Below are 26,423 nucleotides of genomic sequence, written 5' to 3' on the forward strand. Positions count from 1 at the left end.
GGTCCCAGTCCGCCCCTGGGTGTTTGGATGTGTAGATCTTTGTAGTTTTGGTAGAGTTGGAGGATTGGTTGGAATAGGTAAGGAAAGAGAACATGCGTCATAATTCAGTAAAGTTTTACCATTTGTAGAGTATGTGCAATCTGCTCTTCTAGATCATATGGACATAGCTCTGGGTGGAGGTGACAGAACATGCTCATTGAGCCAGACGAGGCATCTTTATTGGTGTTCAGTCTTGATGGCTGGAATAAGTTGATTGACAGCACTAGACAGCAGAGATGTCTTCATGGACAATGTGTGTGCATCGTGCAAGTTTTATAAGCAAAGTATGTCACTCTGTAGTGTGCATGGTCTGGGTAGGCATACCCTACTGTGTGTTTGGTTATGTGTGTTGAGCATGCTTGGTCTGGGTACTGTGTGTATGATGGGACTGTGTTTAGGTCTGTATGTATGTGTGTGATGGGACTGTGTTTAGGTCTGTATGTATGTGTGTGATGGGACTGTGTTTAGGTCAGTGTGTGTGTGATGGGACTGTGTTTAGGTCTGTGTGTGTGTGATGGGACTGTGTTTAGGTCTGTGTGTGTGTGTGTGTGATGGGACTGTGTTTAGGTCTATGTGTGTGTGTGTGTGTGTGTGTGTGTGTGTGTGTGTGTGTGTGTGTGTGTGTGATGGGACTGTGCTTAGGTCTATGTGTGTGTGTGTGTGATGGGACTGTGTTTAGGTCTATGTGTGTGTGTGTGTGTGTGTGTGTGTGATGGGACTGTGCTTAGGTCTATGTGTGTGTGTGTGTGATGGGACTGTGTTTAGGTCTGTGTGTGTGTGTGATGGGACTGTGTTTAGGTGTATGTGTGATGGGACTGTGTTTAGGTCTATGTGTGTGTGTGTGATGGGACTGTGTTTAGGTGTGTGTGATGGGACTGTGTTTAGGTGTATGTGTGTGTGTGATGGGACTGTGCTTAGGTCTATGTGTGTGTGTGTGTGATGGGACTGTGTTTAGGTCTATGTGTGTGTGTGTGTGTGTGATGGGACTGTGTTTAGGTCTGTATGTGTGTGTGTGATGGGACTGTGTTTAGGTGTGTGTGATGGGACTGTGTTTAGGTGTATGTGTGTGTGTGATGGGACTGTGTTTAGGTCTGTATGTGTATGATGGGACTGTGTTTAGGTCTGTGTGTGTGTGTGTGATGGGACTGTGTTTAGGTGTGTGTGATGGGACTGTGTTTAGGTGTATGTGTGTGTGTGATGGGACTGTGTTTAGGTCTGTATGTGTATGATGGGACTGTGTTTAGGTCTGTGTGTGTGTGTGTGTGTGTGTGTGATGGGACTGTGTTTAGGTCTGTGTGTGTGTGTGTGTGTGTGTGTGTGATGGGACTGTGTTTAGGTCTGTGTGTGTGTGTGTGTGTGTGTGTGTGTGTGTGTGTGTGTGATGGGACTGTGTTTAGGTCTGTGTGTGTGTGTGTGTGTGTGTGTGATGGGACTGTGTTTAGGTCTATGTGTGTGTGTGATGGGACTGTGTTTAGGTCTGTGTGTGTGTGTGTGTGTGTGTGTGTGTGTGTGTGTGTGTGATGGGACTGTGTTTAGGTGTATGTGTGTGTGTGTGTGATGGGACTGTGTTTAGGTGTGTGTGTGTGTGTGTGTGATGGGACTGTGTTTAGGTGTATGTGTGATGGGACTGTGTTTAGGTCTATGTGTGTGTGTGTGATGGGACTGTGTTTAGGTCTATGTGTGTATGTGTGTGTGTGATGGGACTGTGCTTAGGTCTATGTGTGTGTGTGTGTGATGGGACTGTGTTTAGGTCTATGTGTGTGTGTGATGGGACTGTGTTTAGGTCTATGTGTGTGTGTGATGGGACTGTGTTTAGGTCTGTGTGTGTGTGTGTGTGATGGGACTGTGTTTAGGTCTATGTGTGTGTGTGTGATGGGACTGTGTTTAGGTCTATGTGTGTGTGTGTGATGGGACTGTGTTTAGGTCTATGTGTGTGTGTGTGATGGGACTGTGTTTAGGTCTATGTGTGTGATGGGACTGTGTTTAGGTCTATGTGTGTGTGTGATGGGACTGTGCTTAGGTCTATGTGTGTGGTGTGTGTGTGTGTGATGGGACTGTGTTTAGGTCTATGTGTGTGTGTGATGGGACTGTGTTTAGGTCTATGTGTGTGTGTGTGTGATGGGACTGTGCTTAGGTAGGTGTGTGTGTGTGTGTGTGTGTGTGTGTGTGTGTGTGTGTGTGTGTGTGTGTGTGTGTGTGTGTGTGTGTGTGTGTGTGTGTGTGTGTGTGTGTGTGTGTGTGTGTGTGTGTGTGTGTGTGTGTGTGTGTGTGTGTGTGTGTGTGTGTGTGATGGGACTGTGCTTAGGTCTATGTGTGTGTGTGTGTGATGGGACTGTGTTTAGGTCTATGTGTGTGTGTGATGGGACTGTGTTTAGGTCTATGTGTGTGTGTGTGTGTGTGTGTGTGTGATGGGACTGTGCTTAGGTCTATGTGTGTGTGTGTGATGGGACTGTGTTTAGGTCTGTATGTGTGTGATGGGACTGTGTTTAGGTGTGTCTATGTGTGTGTGTGTGATGGGACTGCGTTTAGGTCTATGTGTGTGATGGGACTGTGTTTAGGTCTATGTGTGTATGTGTGTGTGTGATGGGACTGTGCTTAGGTCTATGTGTGTGGTGTGTGTGTGTGTGATGGGACTGTGTTTAGGTCTGTGTGTGATGGGACTGTGTTTAGGTCTATGTGTGTGTGTGATGGGACTGTGAAGTCTGAAGTTACATAATTTGAGATGATTTAAGGCTTTCGTTTCCAGCCTATGGCCTCAGTGTGTATCTGAGAGAGCCAGAGTGTGTGTTCGCCTTTACAGTGACTGGCTGCACACAAAGCTGTCCGTCAGTGGGGAGTCCCTGACCTTTCTTTCTGTCCATATCTATTCCTCACTCGCTTTTCTTATTCTCTTTTCTTTGCCGTCCTCATTCCCACTCTGTTTTGTCTCATTCTCTCTGACACACACAGCGAGAGAGAGAGACAGTCTTATTTGCTCTTGCCCAATGGCTAGCCCTAATGGCTGTGTTGAGTTCCAGTTTGTCTTTAGCCTACAGAGAAGAGGGTCTGTGTTAAAGCAGGCAGAGAAGGGAAAAGGGACTGACAGTCTGGAAACAGCAGAGAGCTGACTCCATGTTCACGCTGTACTGTCTCAGCTGTCACTGTCTCTGTCTCCACTGTCAAACATTTCAGCGGGCGCACCTACCTCTGCAGAAACACACACACAGTTCCGGTGTGGAAATGAACCAGAGTAACTGACGGGCTGTGTGTGCTGCTCTAACAAGGAGAGGGTTGACCTCTAGCATCCCCTCTTCTCTCTCTGAGGATGCGCCTCCAGGTGAAAGGGTTCACACAGGATGAGAGGTGACCTGGATGCACTTTCTCTCTCCAAGTCAGTCTTCGAGTCACCTATCAAGTTTGACCTATCGGTCAAGTTCTATTGAAAGAGTCTTTACACCTTCTTGCTAAATAAAGCATAGTCAATGATTACCTGCTGAATAGAGAAACTATGAATGACCTATTGTTGAAATGTATCCAGCTGTTCTATAGGCTGTCTCTCTGAGTGTTGGTCTGTAGTGACACAGTGATATATGTTTCTGCTCCACTTCATTTCTATTGGCTAAGTTTAAGAACTCAGGGCAGTTTGTGTGTGTTTGTGTGTGTTTTTGTTGCCTTTGTGTGTGTGTGTGGCCCATCTCCTATACACCAAGCAGGTCCATAAGGGCAGCAGAGCAGACAAAGATTGTTGTCTTTCTTTTTCTGTGGCAGTCTGCATTGTTCTCCCTGTCCTATTGAACCAGGGGTCCACAGAGACACACCACAGTGGAGACAGAAGTGTGTGCTCCCCCTGTGTGTTGTGTTCAGATCAAATAAAAAGTGATAGATTGGTTGCTGTGATCCATAGAATGTATTATGCAAATGTCCTTGGATCATCAAGTCATTAAACAATATGATGCATTTGTCATTAAAAACTGAATACACATGGAACACACACTTATTCAGTCCTTGACAAGTTAAATGGATGTTTTAAATCACCTCTGACACTTTTTTTTTTTTTTTGACATTTGTGTGTCAGTGATGTTGTGGGAAGGGTGTCACAGGGCAGAGGGATAAGGCGTGCTTGTGTCTATAATGAGGGGAGTGAAAGGCCTGTGGTGAAATGGAAGTGCATGTTGTCTCCTGTTGGATCTGAGACTCAAACCCCATGATTAATGAGCCAGGCAGATTTATCGACGTGTGAGAGAGGATGAGAATGATAGAATATTGACAAAGAGGGCAGTAATCATTGACTACATTTGACTAAGTGTGTTAGTTCAGTGCAAACTAGGTTAAAGAGGCATTGCAATGGAAGAAAATTGTGTTTTACACACCATTGCTCTGTGTGTGTGAGAGTTCACATGTTTTTGGGCTCTTTCCTTATTGAGGTATGATATGATTTAGAGAGATCTTGAGGTAATATTTTATAATATGCTTTGATTTTATTAGCTACCTGATCTTTGTACCGAACTCTGAAATGCACCACTTCAACGCTAGCTATCTTAACACAGGGGTTCCTCTGAAAAATAACATTTGCTAGAAAAAAGGGTTTTGTGTCATGATGCTGGCTTTCACTGGCCTCATCACAGGAAACCCAGTTTAGTGTTTTGTTCCACTGATTGGTCGATGCAGACTTCATACTCTGGAGGAGAGTTAGGAGATCATTGACTTTTGATTCATCTCCGACCCCTCCCTCTAACACCTCATCTCATGCGTACACACACACACAGTCTCGGTGGTGAGTGGTACCTTATTGGGGAAAACATAGCATAGCATTGCTTATAGAGCTCTCAGAAGAGACACAACACAGTCAGTTAACTCGGTCAAAATAGCTCAGTCAGTAGAGTCCAACAATAGAGAACACATCTTACCTGCTGCCCTGCATATCAGCCTCTCTTAGACATTTCAAGGTAAGACTCCTTTCCACCAACTGGTTCCACTTCAGTCATTAATATACAGTATTATGAAGCAAAATGACTGACAATAAGTTTAATCCATGAGTGTTTTCCATTTGCGACGTTATAAAGTTCCAACTAAGGCACTACATCTTGTTTGTGGCGCACTGAACTGTTTGTGTTTGTTGGGTTAAAGTTGCACTTTGCCTGTTTATTTTTCTGTTTTCCAGTCATCTCATTTGTATGGTGTCTCTTTGTTAGATTTTTGTGCCAGTTATTAATACAGCATAATGTCACAACAGTCTGTAACAGGCATCGTTACTAGATTCAGCCGCGGGCCAATTTCTTTCTTGAGGGGACGCTCAGGGGCCCGGAACATAATAATAATTTGTGGACTGCAAATTGACAGCAAGAAGCCCAAACAGACACTTTATTTATTTATCCGTTATTTTACCAGGTAAGTTGACTGAGAACACGTTCTCATTTGCAGCAACGACCTGGGGAATAGTTACAGGGGAGAGGAGGGGGATGAATGAGCCAATTGTAAACTGGGGATTATTAGGTGACCGTGATGGTTGAGGGCCAGATTGGGAATTTAGCCAGGACACCGGGGTTAACACCCCTACTCTTACGATAAGTGCCATGGGATCTTTAATGACCTCAGAGAGTCAGGACACCCATTTAACGTCCCATCCGAAAGACGGCACCCTACACAGAGCAGTGTCCCCAATCACTGCCCTGGGGCATTGGGATCTTTGTTTAGACCAGAGGAAAGAGTGCCTCCTACTGGCCCTCCAACACCACTTCCAGCAGCATCTGGTCTCCCATCCAGGGCCTGACCAGGACCAACCCTGCTTAGCTTCAGAAGCAAGCCAGCAGTGGTATGCAGGGTGATATGATATATTATACACTGTATAATATTTGACTAAAACAATATTTTCAAACTCCGTTTACATTTGTATATGATCACATGTATCTCTCTATTATGCATGGGAATACTTTGGAACAGATTCCCCAAATTTAAAATCACTTTGAGCAAACAATTGCTCAGAATTTGGCCTGCGGGTGAATATTATTATTTTTTAAACCCCCCCCGCCCCCCCAAGTTTTGTCAGCAATTGATCTATATTTCTCTTCTAAATATTCCCCCAGATGGCGAACCCTTGTCTTTAACATCATACAGTCTATGATGTGTTTTCTACAGGTGTCTGAATGTAGTGTTATTGAAGGATGCTTCATGGTAGACACATCTTTTCCTCTATCTCCTAACTCTGGTCATTTCTGGGAATAATGTCAACCACACCTGGTGTTGTATTGTGCATTTTTACCTTGGTGTGAACCGTGGGTGTAGATTCAGGGGTCTGTAGTGCTGTTAGAAGCCGGTGACGTGTTCTACTATAGGGAGCTATTCACTAACGGTAATAAATCAGTCTGAACAAGAAAGAACGGAAGCTGCTGTGAAGGCTGCTTTTACTTTCTCATGCCACAGCTAAACAGCTTTTAATCCCTCTCAGAATACATGTGTGTGTGTGTGTGATCCTGTACCTTCTGCAGGTGTGTGTTAGTGCAGAGGGCACTAGGTGGGGCGCTGCTTCAAAAAGCAAGCTGCTACAGGACCAAGGCAGGTTTCGCCATGCCGCTATCTAAATAGATTTCAGGAGGATCTTTTGTTGGTTCAAATGTTTTGTTTCGCCCATTTCATTGTTTGTGTAACGTGAGCGATGCAACATCAGACAGTGGAATTTTACTTAATTCATTCGGCAATGTATGACTGACTCTTCTCTCACAAGTCTATAAGAAAAAAATACAAATTATATGGAATGGCCAAACATACTATTTAAGTGTTGAATTGTCAATTTATGTTTAGACAACCATAAGCAATATATTTTAGACAGTCTTCCTGTAAAATCCAACCACATTAAAGAACATCTAATATTTCCCATCACCATAAGTTGTTAATGGGTGACTGGTGTGACTGTAGGTAACAATATTGGACTGCTCTCGCCAATGCATTTCCCAAGACACAGATGAGGAGAGGCAGCACATTTCACACAATACAAATCTTTACGTCTCTTTATGTTGTTCTGTGGTTAATGGAATGTCACTGTATAGTATTTGTATGGATGATTGTGATACTCCCTGTTCACAAGTAGAGCACTTCAACCATTCCTTGTCCTGGGACCCCCTCCCAGGCTAACTGGCGACCCCCTCCCAGGCTAACTGGCGACCCCCTCCCAGGCTAACTGGCGACCCCAGGGGCCACCATCATACGTCAGCAAAAATATATCACGTCTTATTATCAGGTGAATGATCATGACAAGGAGAAGTAATCAACATTTTTAAAATGACTAGATTTCGTAGATTAGTTTAAATTATTTTGACCTTCCTGGAAGAAGAATTTTCAACTCTAATATACCTTTCTAGCTAATAGGTTAACTCAACACATGTTTTGCTAACAGCAGCTGGTTAATGGGCAGCTGGTTAAAAATATATGTCCAAGTCAAGAAAGCTTACCAGCAGCTAGCGGCACTTTCTGCACTGGTAGCCTGTTCTGTACTGGTAGCCTGCTCTGCACGCGTACGTAGCCTGCTCTGCACAGGTAGCCTGTTCGCTGGTGCTGTTTCAAAGCCTATGTCAGATACTCCAGTGAGTGTAATTGGCTCCAATGAGTGTAATTTGATCAATATGAGGAGATGAGATATAAAGTTGACATCATTCTGAAGAAATTATATTTTTATATAGGAATGTCATTCAAAATGTGTTTATTCTGTTGTTGCTTACGATACTTAAAAACATATATATAAATAAAATTGTGGGTTTTGGGACCACCGGTTGAATACCCCTGCTATCAGTGCGCTCTGGGCCTTCTTAGAAATTCGGCGCGTTCAAAGCGCACACTGGACGCTCTGGCTGAGGAGTAGGGTTCAGAACGTACAATAGGCTGGCCGAGGAGTAGGATTGATCTGAGGGTTCTGACCTCACACTGGACTCTCTGGCCGAGGAGTAGGGTTCAGAACGCACAATGGGCTGGCCGAGGAGTAGGGTTGATCTGAGGGTTCTGACCTCACACTGGACGCTCTGGCTGAGGAGTAGGGTTCAGAACGTACAATAGGCTGGCCGAGGAGTAGGATTGATCTGAGGGTTCTGACCTCACACTGGACTCTCTGGCCGAGGAGTAGGATTGATCTGAGGGTTCTGACCTCACACTGGACTCTCTGGCCGAGGAGTAGGATTGATCTGAGGGTTCTGACCTCACACTGGACTCTCTGGCCGAGGAGTAGGGTTGATCTGAGGGTTCTGACCTCACACTGGACTCTCTGGCTGAGGAGTAGGGTTGATCTGAGGGTTCTGACCTCACAACGGCAGTCAAGCACCCAAGCTAACTGGCTAAAGTTGGCTAGCTTGCTACTTCCAGACACAAATGTGAGAACACCTCACTAAACATTTTACTCGCCCTAGCGGACCTGGTTAGTGTTTTCATGTTATCAAGAGGGTTAGTGACTGTAACTGTGTTACTGGCAACAATTTAATTTAATTTTTTTTGCGGATGTTTACTGTTCATCTTTTATAACAACGGAGTTTAGGGCTTCTGTTAATTGCTCAATTATTCTGCGCTCTGGTACTCTCAACCCAGAGTGCTCTGAAATCAGAGTAGATTGCCAGGGTGAATTTACAAATACACCCGATTTATCTCAATGGGACTGGCCTTGTTCAATGAAGTCTAAATATATACATAAATAAAAATACATTAACTCTTGACAGAATATGCAATATCTTAATATTTAGCAACTTTACAGTATTGTACTGTAGAAGTTCTTTATGGAGTAGTAATAGTTCATAAATGGCCTACTCCCAAAATATTCTGAATTTGTTTCTGATACACTTTTTTGTTATTATTAACCATGAACATTTGCATGGTTGCCGTCCTGGTGTGGCCCCTCGGATACAAATATATGTGTGTTGTGGCTGTCAGGTGTGTGAGGGTGGTGAATATCACCTGTTGGTTGTCACAACCCAGTGTCCAGTGGATTTGTTTATCTCCCATCAGGAGAATTCACAAACACTCTATTGATCAGCACCCACCTAAACAGCACAGCATTATAACCCACTAGTTTCCTGCTCCATTTACATGCCTTTCCCCTGGGTGTTTGAACAACATACACAACAGATTGCTTGTACCGTTAAGTTTAATTCCTCATCGCCGGACACACACCTCAGTGTGTGTGTGTGTGTGGCAATTTGCAAATGACCAGAGACAGTTTTATTTTTTTCCACAGCTGTCTGAAGAATGATTTGCATCTCTTTTGGAATCAGTGAAAACGAATAAAGAACTGTGTGTTCGTCTTTTTTTGTTGTGCTTTTTGTTTGTTTATTAACTTTGTCAGTGAAGGTCTCTCTGAGCCATTGTCCAGCACTAAATGTGAACGTAACCGTGCTTAAATAAATAACCTTAACTGTGGAAAAACAACCATATTACGGTCAATTCAGTAGGATTCATTCTCTCAAATCCTCTATTTAATTATTCAATTAAAGTAAGCACATTTTGGATTAAGTGACATGTATTTTTTTGAAATATTATGGCTGTTTTTGTAAGATTTCCACATATTATATAGGTGTATTCCAGGGGTGGACTGGGACCAGAAATCGTCCCTGGCATTTTTAACACACCGGACCAGTTTTTTTTCTTCTTCTTTGAGGCCCCCACACCGGCCCAGCAGATAATGCACCGTATCAGATATTTATGTAGTCGGTGCTGTATATTTAATCAATAAGGCATGAGGGGGTGTGGTGTATATGGCCAATATTTCAGGGCTAAGGGCTGTTCTTAGGCCCGACGCAATGCCGTGTTGGCCATATATATCTAACCCCAGAGGAGCCTTATTGCTATTATTTTTTATTTTACCTTTTATTTAACCAGGCAAGTCAGTTAAGAACAAATTCTTATTTTCAATGACGGCCTAGGAACAGTGGGTTAACCGCCTTGTTCAGGGGCAGAACGATAGATTTTTACCTTGTCAGATCGAGGATTCGATCTTGCAACCTTTCGGTCCAAGTCCAACGCTCTAATCACTAGGCTACCTGTCGCCCTTATTGCTATTATAAACTGGTTACCAACGTAATTAGATTAGTAAAAATAAAATGTTGGTCATACCTGTGGTATATGGTCTGATGCACCCGTTTTCATCCAATCAGCATTCAGGGCTCTCACCACCCGGTTTATAATAACTAACTTGAAAAAATGTTTGTTTACAATTGTACAAAAATACTGCTGGAAAGGCCAGATTGCAAGATTGTAATTTTGATGACTCATGGTTAGCCTACTGTACATGGTAAGCTAGTTCACACCAAATGGTACTTCACGTTTTTAGTATGGAAAACATCTGAGGATTTTTCTGCAATATTCAGAGTAATTAGTGGGTAGGCAGGTTAGATAGGAGAGGGGGGCTTTGACATTTACTTTCTTTGCTTTGGTTCCGTCCAGCCCCTTTTCCCCCATATTACCCTGTAAAGGAATAAAATCCTAGTAAACGGTCAATTCTGCCTTTTGTCGTCCTTTCTCACACCTACAGTCCATACCTCTTTCACTTCACGGGGAGTTGAGTTGTAGCAGGGTGTTGCGTTCCCTCTTCACAGAGGCGTGCGTAACAATATTGACACAATTACATTTTTATTGAATAATAATCTAATTTCCTCAATTACATGTGGAAAAAACATATTTGAGTGAACAGTATCAAGCCAACAGCTTCTCCCTGGTTTTAGCTTGTGGCTATCACTGTCTAGCTGGCTAGCTTTAGGATATTTTCTAGCCCATATCAGTGACAAACTTAGTTATGGTATCGATACGTCAGTACACAAACAAAATCTAGCTCACTTTATTTTGCCTGTTAGAAAGAAATAGCCACAAATTCATTCAGAAACGGAGGAAGATGATAGCTAGCTATAGCAAGCTAATGTTAGCCGATGCCTCTTCAACAAGAAGCAACTGTGACAACATTGATCCTAAGATGATTTAAAAAAAAGAATTTCCACTGAACAAAATCCACAATCCATCCCTCCAAAGAAAGCATGTCTTCTCCAAAAGAAGCACCACAGACACCATCCAACGGGTTATCCACACACACCGAGAGCCCAAGTGCAGACAGCCAAAAACACAACTCGTGCGGCAAGCTACAGAAATAAACTTTGAGCAAAATCCACAATCCACTCTTTTAAAGAGAACCTAGCTCCTTTTCTCCGAAATGCCATCAGATCCATGATGGAAAACAATGCCGACACGTTGCATTTCGGTTTAGCCCGCCATCCCCACACACAGACACGCATACAGTTTTGGCCCCAACCACAGGGCTCTATACAGAAACATTAACCTCCATCTCGACCAAAACTACTCTTTTCCCATATGCTTGTACTATCTTTAGTATGACAGCACCAGCAGTTAGCTACTAACAGCTGGCAGACAAGGTCATTTGGTTACTTTAGCGTTATTTAGACGAGCTAAATGCCGTAGCTCTATAGCTAGCTAAAGTTAGCATAGATGTAGTAGAGGGAGCTCTTTCACTTATCCGGTGAAGCCCTGATAATGCTCTCTCTTTTGGTGCTGCTGGCTGTTTGTGATACTTTATATGCCATGTTGTTGGTAGATACTCATTCTCACAAATGTATCCCACTTTTTACTAAGTGTTTAATATGTGTAGCCATAGAGGCATAACATACATTTGCATAGTAAGTGTTGCTACACCCTACTTATCCACCCTTTTTTTGTAATTTTTATATGAAGCACTTGATGTGAAGGGTGAGCATGGATTTGTATTTCCTCACTGTGTGATGCTGACCACAGGGCATTGTGGGATTGTTAGAGCTAATTTGGGGAGAACCTCAAACCCAACTTTTTTAGAACAATATTACAGTATTATAAAATTGTATTTAATTTGGGAATGTTTTCTTGGGGTTCTCTAAGTTACTATTATATGTTTTTCTGGCATTGAGAAATGGCTGCTACATGCCCTTTAAGGTCATGATCATTTGTGCAAAAAAAACTATTTAGACAGGCCCACTGGGATAAAAATGTACCAAACCATCTGGCATTTGCCCGAAATGCCAGCTGGCCAGTCTGCCCCTGGGGTATTCAAGTGGTAAAACAAAAACTTAAGTTAGGCAAACTCTAAATAAGGACAAGGGTTAAGATTAAAGTTAGTTATAGTTCCAATGAGGTTAGGGAGAGGCATACAAGTTAACATTGGGTAAGCATACTATGCTTTATCTTGGCCAGGTCGCAGTTGCAAATGAGAACTTGTTCTCATCTAGCCTACCTGGTTAAATAAAGGTGAAATAAAATAAATAAATAAGCCGCCATTCATTGTTCTGTCAGTTAAATATACCTCTATATCAGGGGTAGGCAACCCTGGTCCTGGAGTGTCAGTTAAATATACCTCTATATCAGGGGTAGGCAACCCTGGTCCTGGAGTGTCAGTTAAATATACCTCTATATCAGGGGTAGGCAACCCTGGTCCTGGAGTGTCAGTTAAATATACCTCTATATCAGGGGTAGGCAACCCTGGTCCTGGAGTGTCAGTTAAATATACCTCTATCAGGGGTAGGCAACCCTGGTCCTGGAGTGTCGCAGGCACTTCTGGTTTTGATTTAACCAACCTAGAAGACCAGGTATGTTTCATTTTTTTGTCAATAACTGAACTGATAAATTAGCTCAGTTGGTCTGGTGTGGTGCCTAGTTGGAGAATGTTGCAGTACCCGGTACTCCAGGAACAGCATTGCCTACCCCTGTTCTACATTAACAGACAGAAAATGTCACACTGTAGAGTATTTCTTAGAGTGTAAATGTAGCTGGTTAGCTACAAGTGATTCATAGCCTATCTTTATCCATCATAGCTATCGCACCTCTATTTAAATATGGATTTGGACAGCATGTAAAATACCAGGAAATGCATCTGAAAAATAATAATGTATTGTTACTGTAAATCTGTCCAAGACCATTTCACCAATTACAAACAAAGTTTGTTCAACGGATAAGCAGTGCAAAAGAGTATATTATAAATCCAGAAAACAGGCTATTTTAGGCTCTAGATTAGACCCTAAATAAAAACTTGATCAGAGCAGAACTTTATTTTTTTATTTTTTTTTATTTAACTAGGCAAGTCAGTTAAGAACAAATTCTTATTTTCAATGATGCCCTAGGAACAGTGGGTTAACTTCCTTGTTCAGGGGCAGAACGACAGATTTGACCTTGTCAGCTCGGGGATTCGATCTTGCAACCTTTCGGTTACTAGTCCAACGCTCTAACCACTAGGCTACCTGCCGCCCCCTTTATCAAAAGGAATTACCCTTCATTCCATCTTGGACAAAGCCAAAAAGAACACGTATCTCATCATGTATTGAAAACAAACTTTTAGCCCTAAGTTTCCATAAAAGAGTGTTGATTTCTTAAACCATCTTTATCTGTGCACACCCCTGTAATGATTGATTGGGTTCCTTGTTGTTAATCCATAGCCTATGACGTTGTCTTGTTATTTAAGTTGTTCTCTGACTGCAGAGGCTTTGATGTTTGTTTAATTTAATTTATGTCGGTATCTTTCTGACATGTACGTGTATGGATGGCTTTGGCTCACCCAAGTTTATCCAGTCCAAGGAGAAGAACCAGTTTTGTACCTCTTTCTCTCGCTCTTTCTCACTTTATAGTAGATTTCGCAATACTGAATGTGATATGGGGGGTTTTACACTCTTGGAGTTGAAGATATGATAAACTCTGATGCGTATGCACACAGTCTCTTTCGGTGAGGTTAGATACATGTTAGTGTGTAAAGCAGTGTGGCCCGGTAAGCCCAAGCGATTTTAGACATGATCTGTGTATAAAGGAGCTAGTTAAGAACTCTGGGCCAAGCTGGATCCTAAAATGGCTAACACCTCGTATAATCTCTCTACCTTACTCACTCACTCACTCACTCACTCACTCACTCACTCACTCACTCACTCACTCACACTCTCTCTCTCACACACACACACCTCCCGCAGTTCTCAATACTGAGACCAGCTCAGCTAGCCTTCTTTAGAATCACCTGTTGTGCAACTTACTGCACAAAGACATCTCCATGGCAACGCCTTAGAGCCATGGCCTGTCAGTCTATAAGGCCCTCAGCAAACAGAGATCTATACGGACACACACACACACACACACACACACACACACATCCTCTCTCTCAGCCACATATGCTCTGTGCACACATGGGTGCCCTAAAGTAGTCGTCCTGAATGGGGCTAGGATATAAAGTGTGTCGGGGCTAAAGGAAACAGCACATTGTGTGTGCCTGCCCCTTTTGAGGGAGGAGGGGGGGACTTTCTGCGAAAGGGGCCCTTCATACACATCCTTTCTTCCCCTTCTCTTGTTCTTTCTCTTTATTGGGAGTATGTTTTGTCCTCCTCCCTCCTCCTCTCTTTTCTGATAAATACCACAGTACCCTTCCGCTATCCACCACAATACATTGCCTGTTCCTAAGTTGGAGAGAGATGACAGAGCGAGAGAGAGGGATGAGAGAGGGATGAAAAGGCTGCTTTTTAACCTGCGTTTCTGAAAAGCAGAAGAAAGGAGCCACTGCACCAGAGCCAGAGTTCCTTTCTCTTCTTTTTTCTTCTCTCCTTTCTCTCTTTTTGTGAAAAGTGCAGTTGTGTCATCAGCCTATTTATATGTCTTATTTAGAAAGCCTCCTCAGAGAGAGAGAGAGGACACAGGGAACGCAGAGAGAGAGGACACAGGGAACGCAGAGAGAGAGGACACAGGGAACGCAGAGAGAGAGGACACAGGGAACGCAGAGAGAGAGGACACAGGGAACGCAGAGAGAGAGGACACAGGGAACGCAGAGAGAGAGGACACAGGGAACGCAGAGAGAGAGAGGACACGGGGAACGCAGAGAGAGAGAGAGGACACAGGGAACGCAGAGAGAGAGAGGACACAGGGAACGCAGAGAGAGAGAGGACACAGGGAACGCAGAGAGAGAGAGGACACAGGGAACGCAGAGAGAGAGAGGACACGGGGAACGCAGAGAGAGAGAGAGGACACGGGGAACGCAGAGAGAGAGAGAGGACACGGGGAACGCAGAGAGAGAGAGAGGACACGGGGAACGCAGAGAGAGAGAGAGAGGACACAGGGAACGCAGAGAGAGAGAGAGAGGACACGGGGAACGCAGAGAGAGAGAGAGGACACGGGGAACGCAGAGAGAGAGAGAGAGGACACAGGGAACGCAGAGAGAGAGAGAGAGGACACGGGGAACGCAGAGAGAGAGAGAGGACACGGGGAACGCAGAGAGAGAGAGAGGACACGGGGAACGCAGAGAGAGAGAGAGGACACGGGGAACGCAGAGAGAGAGAGAGGACACGGGGAACGCAGAGAGAGAGAGAGAGGACACAGGGAACGCAGAGAGAGAGAGAGAGGACACAGGGAACGCAGAGAGAGAGAGAGAGGACACAGGGAACGCAGAGAGAGAGAGAGAGGACACAGGGAACGCAGAGAGAGAGAGAGAGGACACAGGGAACGCAGAGAGAGAGAGAGAGGACACAGGGAACGCAGAGAGAGAGGACACAGGGAACGCAGAGAGAGAGGACACAGGGAACGCAGAGAGAGAGGACACAGGGAACGCAGAGAGAGAGGACACAGGGAACGCAGAGAGAGAGGACACAGGGAACGCAGAGAGAGAGGACACAGGGAACGCAGAGAGAGAGAGGACACGGGGAACGCAGAGAGAGAGAGAGGACACGGGGAACGCAGAGAGAGAGAGGACACAGGGAACGCAGAGAGAGAGAGGACACAGGGAACGCAGAGAGAGAGAGGACACAGGGAACGCAGAGAGAGAGAGGACACAGGGAACGCAGAGAGAGAGAGGACACAGGGAACGCAGAGAGAGAGAGGACACAGGGAACGCAGAGAGAGAGAGGACACAGGGAACGCAGAGAGAGAGAGGACACAGGGAACGCAGAGAGAGAGAGGACACAGGGAACGCAGAGAGAGAGAGGACACAGGGAACGCAGAGAGAGAGAGGACACAGGGAACGCAGAGAGAGAGAGGACACAGGGAACGCAGAGAGAGAGAGGACACAGGGAACGCAGAGAGAGAGAGGACACGGGGAACGCAGAGAGAGAGAGGACACGGGGAACGCAGAGAGAGAGAGAGGACACGGGGAACGCAGAGAGAGAGAGAGAGGACACAGGGAACGCAGAGAGAGAGAGAGAGGACACAGGGAACGCAGAGAGAGAGAGAGAGGACACAGGGAACGCAGAGAGAGAGAGAGAGGACACAGGGAACGCAGAGAGAGAGAGAGAGGACACAGGGAACGCAGAGAGAGAGAGAGAGGACACAGGGAACGCAGAGAGAGAGAGAGAGGACACGGGGAACGCAGAGAGAGAGAGAGAGGACACGGGGAACGCAGAGAGAGAGAGAGGACACAGGGAACGCAGAGAGAGAGAGAGAGGACACAGGGAACGCAGAGAGAGAGAGAGAGGACACAGGGAACGCAGAGAGAGAGAGAGAGGACACAGGGAACGCAGAGAGAGAGAGAGAGGACACAGGGAACGCAGAGAGAGAGAGAGGACACGGGGAACGCAGAGAGAGAGAGAGGACACGGGGAACGCAGAGAGAGAGAGAGGACACAGGGAACGCAGAGAGAGAGAGAGAGGACACAGGGAACGCAGAGAGAGAGAGAGAGGACACAGGGAACGCAGAGAGAGAGAGAGAGGACACAGGGAACGCAGAGAGAGAGAGAGAGGACACAGGGAACGCAGAGAGAGAGAGAGAGGACACAGGGAACGCAGAGAGAGAGAGAGAGGACACGGGGAACGCAGAGAGAGAGAGAGGACACGGGGAACGCAGAGAGAGAGAGAGGACACGGGGAACGCAGAGAGAGAGAGAGGACACGGGGAACGCAGAGAGAGAGAGAGGACACGGGGAACGCAGAGAGAGAGAGAGGACACGGGGAACGCAGAGAGAGAGAGAGAGAGGACACAGGGAACGCAGAGAGAGAGAGAGAGAGGACACAGGGAACGCAGAGAGAGAGAGAGAGAGGACACAGGGAACGCAGAGAGAGAGAGAGAGAGGACACAGGGAACGCAGAGAGAGAGAGAGAGGACACAGGGAACGCAGAGAGAGAGAGAGAGGACACGGGGAACGCAGAGAGAGAGAGAGGACACGGGGAACGCAGAGAGAGAGAGAGGACACGGGGAACGCAGAGAGAGAGAGAGAGGACACAGGGAACGCAGAGAGAGAGAGAGAGGACACAGGGAACGCAGAGAGAGAGAGAGAGGACACAGGGAACGCAGAGAGAGAGAGAGAGGACACAGGGAACGCAGAGAGAGAGAGAGAGGACACAGGGAACGCAGAGAGAGAGAGAGGACACAGGGAACGCAGAGAGAGAGAGAGAGGACACGGGGAACGCAGAGAGAGAGAGAGAGAGGACACAGGGAACGCAGAGAGAGAGAGAGAGAGGACACAGGGAACGCAGAGAGAGAGAGAGAGAGGACACAGGGAACGCAGAGAGAGAGAGAGAGAGGACACAGGGAACGCAGAGAGAGAGAGAGAGAGGACACAGGGAACGCAGAGAGAGAGAGAGAGAGGACACAGGGAACGCAGAGAGAGAGAGAGAGAGGACACAGGGAACGCAGAGAGAGAGAGAGGACACAGGGAACGCAGAGAGAGAGAGAGGACACAGGGAACGCAGAGAGAGAGAGAGAGAGGACACAGGGAACGCAGAGAGAGAGAGAGAGAGGACACAGGGAACGCAGAAGGAGAGTCGAGCCCTTAAACTGTATAGGTTTAGATAAATAACAAAGTGAACATGTGACAGTGGTAGCAGAATGTGTTTTAAGTTTTAGATGTTGAAAAGTTAAGGGTAATATACGAAGTTATTTGAATTAGTCGTGTGTGTGTGGTGAGACAGAGGGGGAGTCCTTGGGGCTGAGGAAAAAGAGTGTTTATTATCAGTGTATCCTGGAGCTGTCAACGCTGGTCTTTGTGTGGTGAGATCTGGCTATCAACCACAGAGAAACACGAAGCTGATTCAACCTCGACTACCTCTGCCCTTATCATGCTTTTACAACTCTCATCGCACAGGGTGTGTGTGTGAAAGTGAATGAGTCTGTTGTGTGAGTGTATTCTGTGGCCAGAGTGTAGCCCCCTGGGATTGGCACTCTTGACATCAAAAGGCCAAAAGAACAGAAACACAGAGAGGAAGAGGAGAGCGAGGGAAGGGAAGCTTTTGTGTGTGTGGCCCTGAGAGCTCAGTTCCTAATGAGACGCAGTCAGCAACACAACACAATAAACCTGCTTCAGGCCCTTACCATTCAAAGAAGGAAAGCAAGAGTGTGTGCGCGCGCGTGTGTGAGAGAGCGAGAGAAACATTGTATGCCGGCATAACACTAAGAGAAACATCCATGACATCCACAACACCTGTATCGCATTTAGTTTCTGTCGTCTTGCCTCTAAAATCTCATGTCAAATATAGACACTCACACAGCAGCCGCTGCATGTCGGGCTTATCATGTCACACTAATATATGTGTTGACGTTGTTCTCTCACTACAAGGCTTATTATACTAAATATCTGACACATGGTCTGGGCGTGAGGCTGTCTATGATTCAGCGGGGACTGAGAGAGGGACATGGTCCTGGGAACCCACTGTGGATCCAGGTTTTCATCTCAACTCAGTTAATTAGCCCACGTTAAACTATTATTAATGTTATTGGTAAATATTCTTAGAGGGATGGCATTTGACTGTGTATATTTTGGGGAGAAAATCTCTAAAATGAGGCATTCAAAGTTAATTGGTGGCCTTTAAAACAAGGCAGATCCTAATTGATTGCGGTCTTCAGTGAGATCCAGCATCCACAGTGGGTACCCAGGACCAGGGTTGAATCCATAGCTGCATTGTGTGGGCTGAAGAGAAGCAGAGGGAATATTTTGTGTCACCAATGAAAGGCGAGTGAAAGTCTTTCCGCCTGCTGTTTGCTGCTGCCGAGCGTGATCTTTATAGAACTATTAAACATATCGTCTTACTAAACTCTGACTCGACAGTCACGTAATCACACACTGATCACCAGATCAATGAAGATCATGCTTGGGAGCAGGAAACACATATGCCTTTATTTTCCTTTAAATGTTGTTTCTAGTCCAGCTCCTGTGCTATATTTGAATGTGTGATATTCCTTTCTTTCCTTCTTCTGTGGTGTCCCCGTTTCAGGCAGGTGGCCAAGAAACACACTTAATGCATAAAGGTGACATTGTTAGGTGCTCCTGGACATCCCAGCGCGGTATCACACACCTGGATCACACCTGTGGGTCCAACTATTTGATTATCACATGTTAATGTTCTAGATAGGCTCACCGGTTGCAAAACATATTATGCAAATTAGTGGATTGTTTGGCTCAAAGATGCCAAAAAGAGGCTCTTTGTCACAATAACGGGAGGTTTACATGAACACACAGAGGGAGGCGGGATAGAGGGAGATAGTTAGAGGGATATAGAGAGACTGGGAGGGAGCTAGAGAGAAAGAGTTGAAAGGAACATAGAAAAAGAGATGTCACAGAGTTGAGAGTGCAGAGTGGCTTTGGGCTGTACTGTCCTGAGAGAGGGAGAGAGAGCGTGTTAGACGGCTGTCCTGTGTGTGACTGAAGAGAACATGACGTGTTTCAGCATCACCAGTGCTCTACTGTGGAGGGGTCCTCTGGGTCTGGGGACCTCCACACTCACCACACCTAAGAGGTACCTCTCCCTTACTGTACTTTCTCCTTCTCTCCCCCTTCCTCTCTGTGTGTCTCTCTGATGGGGTCCTGAATGAGGAGTGACAGAATGCTTATTTTTCCATAGTTGTCATTAACTCTGAAAGGGGGGAAGGATCAGGTTTTGAAGTGTTTGTCCTATACCTAGGATATATAAGAAAGCTCAGGAAATATATATATATTTTTTCTTTACATATTTAACTCCATATTTTTTGGGGCACACAACTACCTCCATACTTCTATGTGTTTTGTACTGGTTACATTCAGAGGAGTTCCATGACACTGGTGGGGGTCGTAGAGCAAAACAGAAAACACCATCGTGTTCGTGCGAGTCTCCCCTTCTCACAAAAACAGTTTGGCCTACAAACTATTATGGGAAGACCGATTTTCGGGAAGTCTCATGGTCTGACAAACACTGCTGTAGCTCGGACACCTTCCCGCAGATGTGGAAGGCAGACATAGGCAGATTCGGTGGATTGAGACCCAGCCCACCCAAAACAACTGATATCTCCAGCTTAAACTGATGGATTTTGATGGGGATGTTTGTATTATGTTACTTAGATTGATGCAAGGGTGTGTCAATAGACTCTTAAGGATTGAAGACTTGCTTGTGATATCACAAGTTAATGATTTGTTGTACTGCATAATTTAGCTGGTATAGAAATGTAGACATTTCATGGTAAATATTTTCAATTCAAGTAACTGTCCAGTGCTTTTCAGATTTCTATGAAATATGACATGTAATGAATTACAATATGAGTTAAATAGTTTTAATTGTAATTAAGTATGTTAAACAGCTTGTCTGTGTAGGAATGGTGTGGGCGTACCCCAACAACAGAATGGTGTGGGCGTACCCCAACAACAGAATGGTGTGGGCGTACCCCAACAACAGAATGGTGTGGGCGTACCCCAACAACAGAATGGTGTGGGTGTACTGTATACCGGTCATTCAAAATATTCATGCAAGTAGACGGCTGATTGGCCAGCTCATCATCCTCAGGAAATGGCAAGCATTTTTTTAAACCGTGTGTTTGAGTTACAAGTTTGAGGTGGGGCTTTTCAAGTTTTTTTCTCTCCAATTTACGCTTTGGCCACTTACGAGTATAGGATTCAACTAAATGATTTGGGTATGAGTCAACAGACTACGAACTTTTTTAAAAGTGAGAATTTCACTGGACAGTTACTTGCCTTACTACCTTCCTCTTTGGTTTCTTTGGGATTCAGTCAAACCACCACCACCACATAGAATGTAGTTATTTCCCTTTGTGTACTTATTACCATGTTAACAGTAATACCAGCTGTTAATTCCTAATTCAACATTCGGCAGAGGGAATGGCTGCAGTGGGGTTCTACAGGGCATCTAACTTAATTCCCCCAGGGAGAACCATGGTACTAGAGTCCCACTAAGCGTCTGAACCTGTACTATAGTGCACCTGTTACTTTACAAGGGTTCTGTCCCAGCCACCGATCAGGCTTTAATGTTGCCATCGCCAGCCTCACCTGCTACTATACCAGCCCTCAGGGTTTAAGGGAATCAACCACTCCTGGCTGGCGAACAACTACATGTCAACATGCTAACTTTACCAGAGTATTTAAACATTCCTAAAGCAGGATTGATTGATTCCAGCCATTGGTTTATAATGGCTCATGGCACCGTAACACAACATCAAACAAAGGTTTTTAAAAACTTGTCAGTTCTGTCTGTGTTTGTCTCTCTCTCTGCCCCAAGGAGTCCATGCAGAGCTTCTGTCTTTACATTTGTCAGTCTCAGAGTTCACAATGGCAGAGTTTTTATTTGTTTAATAAAATAATTCAGCCACTTGATCAGCCGCCGTGTGCTGGAATGGAACGGACTCCTGGCTCAACTCCGTCTCTCCGTCTCTCCGTCTCTCCCTCTACTAGTCCCCTTCAGGCCATGTTGGAAAACAACAAACAGTTTCCCAGCACTAACTGCTCCTGTCAGGGAGGGATGTGTGTTTATTTTCTCTTTTGTACTTTCACTATTTGCATCATTACAACACTGAATATATATATATATACATAATATGACATTTGAAATGTCTTTATTCTTTTGGAACTTCTGTGAGTGTAATGTTAATTTTTATTGTTCACTTTTGTTTATCTACTTCACTTGCTTTGGCAATGTTAACATATGTTTCCCATGCCAATAAAGCCCTTCAATTGAATTGAGAGGGAGAACAACAGATGACATTGGCATTGCAGATGCCCCGGGGTGAGATGTTGGGTTGGCGTGTTACAACATGTTGTGTAACTGAAGCTTTTGTCTGCTGTTTAGTGTGTCGTGGGAAGTGTATGGTTTCAGAGGTGTCGGAGCTCAAGACTCAGTGCTAATCTTATCTGGGCTCTTATCCTGCCTCCCTCCTTTCTTAGATGTAATCACTGATTTGAACTTGACTGGATTGGCGAAGGCAATGTATTGGAACTTGCTTTCACCTGTCTCCGAGTTTCCATTCCATTTGAACTAGACTGTAACAGCCTGAGAAAAGTATTTTGCTGATGCACTTTTGATAAGTGCAAACTGTTTACGTGCAATACAGTTTTCCAGTCCCACTTAAATGAAATAGTTTTTTCATAGGAGTCTCACATATAGGACTGTGGTGAGGCTCATAAACTCAGCAAAAAAATACATGTCCCTTTTTCAGGACCCTGTCTTTCAAAGATAATCTGTAAAATCCAAATAGATCTTCATTGTAAAGGGTTTAAACTCTGTTTCCCATGCTTGCTCAATGAACCATAAACAATTAATGAACATGCACCTGTGGAACGGTCGTTAAGACACTAACAGCTTACAGACGGTAGGCAATTAAGGTCACAGTTATGAAAACTTAGGACACAAAAGAGGCCTTTCTACTGACTCTGAAAAACACTAAAAGAAAGATGCCCAGGGTCCCTGCTCATCTGTGTGAACGTGCTGCAAGGAGGCATGAGGACTGCAGATGTGGCCAGGGCAATAAATTGCAATGTCCGTACTGTGAGATGCCTAAGACAATGCTACAGGGAGACAGGACGGACAGCTGATCGTCCTCGCAGTGGCAGACCACGTGTAACAACACCTGCACAGGATCGGTACATCCGAACATCACATCTGCGGGACAGGTACAGGATGGCAACAACAACTGCCCGAGTTACTACAGGAATGCACAATCCCTCCATCAGTGCTCAGACTGTCCGCAATAGCCTGAGAGAGGCTGGACTGAGGGCTTGTAGGCCTGTTGTAAGGCAGGTTCTCACCAGACATCACCGGCAACAATGTCGCCTATGGGCACAAAACCACCGTCGCTGGACCAAACAAGACTGGCAAAAAGTGCTCTTCTCTGGCGAGTCGCGGTTTTGTCTCACCAGGGATGATGGTCGGATTTGCGTTTATCGTCAAAGGAATGAGCGTTACGCCGAGACCTGTACTCTGGAGCGGGATCGATTTGGAATCCGTCATGGTCTGGGGCGGTGTGTCACAGCATCATCAGACTGAGCTTGTTGTCATTGCAGGCAATCAACGCTGTGCGTTACAGGGAAGACATCCTCCTCCCTCATGTGGTACCCTTCCTGCAGGCTCATCCTGACATGACCCCCCCCCCCAGCATGACAATACCACCAGCCATACTGCTCGCTCTGTGCGTGATTTTCTGCAAGACAGGAATGTCAGTGTTCTGCCATGGCCAGCGAAGAGCCCGGATCTCAATCCCATTGAGCACGTCTGGGACCTGTTGGATCGGAGGGTGAGGGCTAGGGCCATTCCCCCCCAGAAAAGTCCGGGAACTTGCAGGTGCCTTGGTGGAAGAGTGGGGTAACATCTCACCACAAGAACTGGCAAATCTGGTGCAGTCCATGAGGAGGAGATGCACTGCAGTACTTAATGCAGCTGGTGGCCAAACCAGATACTGACTGTTACTTTTGATTTTGAACCCCCCTTTGTTCAGGGACACATTCAATTTCTGTTAGTCACATGTCTGTGGAACTTGTTCAGTTTTTGTCTCAGTTGTTGAATCTTATTATGTTCATACAAATATTTACACATGTTAAGTTTGCTGACAATAAACACAGTTGACAGTGAGGGGATGCTTCTTTTTCTGCTGAGTTTACATCTACACTACATGACCAAAAGTATATGGACACCTGCTCGTTAAACATCTCATTCCAAAATCATGGGCATTAATATGGAGTTGGTCCCCCTTTGCTGGTATAACAGCTTCCACTCTTCTGGGAAGGCCCACTAGATGGTGGGACATTGCTGCGGGGACTTGCTTCCATTTAGCCACGAGCATTAGTGAGGTCGGGCACCTATGTTGGATGATTAGGCCTGGCTCGCAGTCGGCGTTCCAATTCATCCCAAAGGTGTTCGTTGGGGTTGAGGTCAGGGCTCTGTGAAGGCCAGTCAAGTTCTTCCACAACGATCTCAACAAACCATTTCTGTTTGGACCTCGCTTTGTGCACGGGGGCATTGTCATGCTGCAACATGAAAGGGCCTTCCCCAAACTGTTGCCACGAAGTTGGAAGCACAGAATCGTCTAGAATTTCATTGTATGCTGCAGCATTAAGATTTCCCATCACTGGAACTAACCATGAAAAACAGCCCCAGACAATTATTCCTCCTCCACCAAACTTTACAGTTGGCATTATGCATTCGGGCAGGTAGCCTTCTCCTGGCATCCGCCAAACCCAAATTCATCAGTCGGACTGCCAGATGGTGAAGCGTGATTCATCAAGCCAGAGAACGCTTTTCCACTGCTTCAGAGTCCAATGGCAACGAGCTTTACACCACTCCAGCCGACACTAGGTATTGCGCATGGTGATCTTAGGCTTGTGTGCGGCTGCTCAGCCATGGGAACCCATTTCATGAAGCTCCCGACAAACAGTTCTTGTGCTGACGTTGCTTCCAGAGGCAGTTTGGAACTCGATAGTGAGTGTTGCAACTGAAGAAAGATGCACTTCAGCACTCAGTGGTCCCGTTCTGTGAGTTTGTCTTACCACTTCGCGGCTGAGCCGTTGTTGCTCCTAGACGTTTCCACTTCACAATAACAGCACATATAGTTGACCGGAGCAGCTCTAGCAGGGCAGAAATGTGACGAACTGAATTGTTGGTAAGGTGGCATCCTTACGGTACCACGTTGAACGTGACTGAGCTCTTCAGTATTGCAGTAGAACGGCCTATGTTTGTCTATGGAGATTTCATGGCTGTGTGCCCGATTTTTATACACCTGTCAGCAATGGGTGTGGCTGAAATTGCCGAATCCACTAATTTGAAGTGGTGTCCAGATACTTTTGTATATACAGTGTATCTGTGGTCAGGTCTATGGTACGGCAGGCAGTCCTAAAGGTATGCTGTGTTATGACGGCTGTGGTCAGCTCAACTGCTGTGTCCTATAATAATAATTTGAATGTGTGTTACAGTTTTGATCTGCATGGTTGATCTGCAAGAGAAGCATGTTAAACCAGCCCAGAGTCCTAGGTAGTCTATTAGGCCACAATCAGACACTACTCTCTAATCCGATTGCATACTCAGCCTATTGCATATTTACTTGCTTCAAGATGTCCAAGCAAGCTAAGGGAAATTAATTAAATGACTATTGCCCTGTGGCACACCTCTGTCATCATGAAGTGCTTTGAGAGGCTGGTCAAGGACCATATCACCTCCACCTTGCCAGACACACTAGGCCAATTACAATTTGCAACCGCTGTTGCACTGCACATCGTCCTATCCCACCAGGACAACAGGAATACCTATGTGAGAATGCTGTTCGTCAACTACAGCTCTGCTTTCAGCACCATAGTGCCCAGCAAGCTTGTCACTAAGCTCAGGGCCCTGGGTATGAACCCCATCCTGTGCAACTGGGTCTTTGACTTCCTCATGGGCCGACCCCAGGTGGGTGTATGGGTAGGAAACAACACCTCTGCCACACTGATCCTCAACATGTGAGGCCCCCCAGGGATGTGTGCTCAGCCCCCTCCAGTACTCCCTGTTTGCATTTCCTGTACTCCCATGACTGCATGGCTACACACAACTCCAACTCAATCATCAAGTTTGCTGACGACTGCTTACAGGGAGGAGGTTAGAGCACTGGAGGAGTGGTGCCAGGAAAATAACCTCTCCCTTAATGTAAAAAAACAACAAAGGAGCTGATTGTGGACAACCGGAGACCGAGGAGGGAGGACCTGAAATGGTCCCACCACACCGACACCTTGGGGAAAAAGGCGCATAAGCACCTCTACAACCTCAGGCGGCTAAAGAAATTCGGCATGGCCAGGCCACGAAGACCCTGACAAACTTCTATAGATGCACCATTGAGAAGATTCTGTCTGGCTGCATCACCGCCTCGTACGGCAACTGCACCACCCTAAACTGAATGGCTCTCCAGAGGGTGGTGCGGTCACCAGGAGCATGCTGCTTTCCCTCCAGGACACTTCCAGCACTCTGTGTCAAAGGAAGGCCAACAGATCATCAAGGACCTCTGCCACCCGAGTCACGACGGTCTGTTCACTCTGTGACCATCTAGCAGAAAGATACAGTACAGGCGCATTAAAGCTGGGACCAAAAGACTGGAAAAACAGCTTTTATCTCGGCTGTTGAACAGCCATCTCTAAGTGAGAGTATCTACTGCTGTACATATCATTCTTAGTATATCTTTTGGTGTGTATATACACAGATTGCATTTGGACTACTGATAGAGTTATTTGTGTGGTTAACT

At 45.6% G+C, this 26,423-nt stretch overlaps 1 protein-coding gene across 1 annotated transcript in view; it reads left to right on the plus strand.

Moving 5' to 3' along the window:
* Nucleotides 1–26,423, plus strand: part of LOC120060818 (transcription factor SOX-13-like) — a 56,097-nt gene that overhangs the window by 932 nt on the left and 28,742 nt on the right.

Source organism: Salvelinus namaycush, chromosome 2 (assembly GCF_016432855.1).
Source record: "Salvelinus namaycush isolate Seneca chromosome 2, SaNama_1.0, whole genome shotgun sequence".
In the NCBI taxonomy this organism is placed as follows: domain Eukaryota; kingdom Metazoa; phylum Chordata; class Actinopteri; order Salmoniformes; family Salmonidae; genus Salvelinus; species Salvelinus namaycush.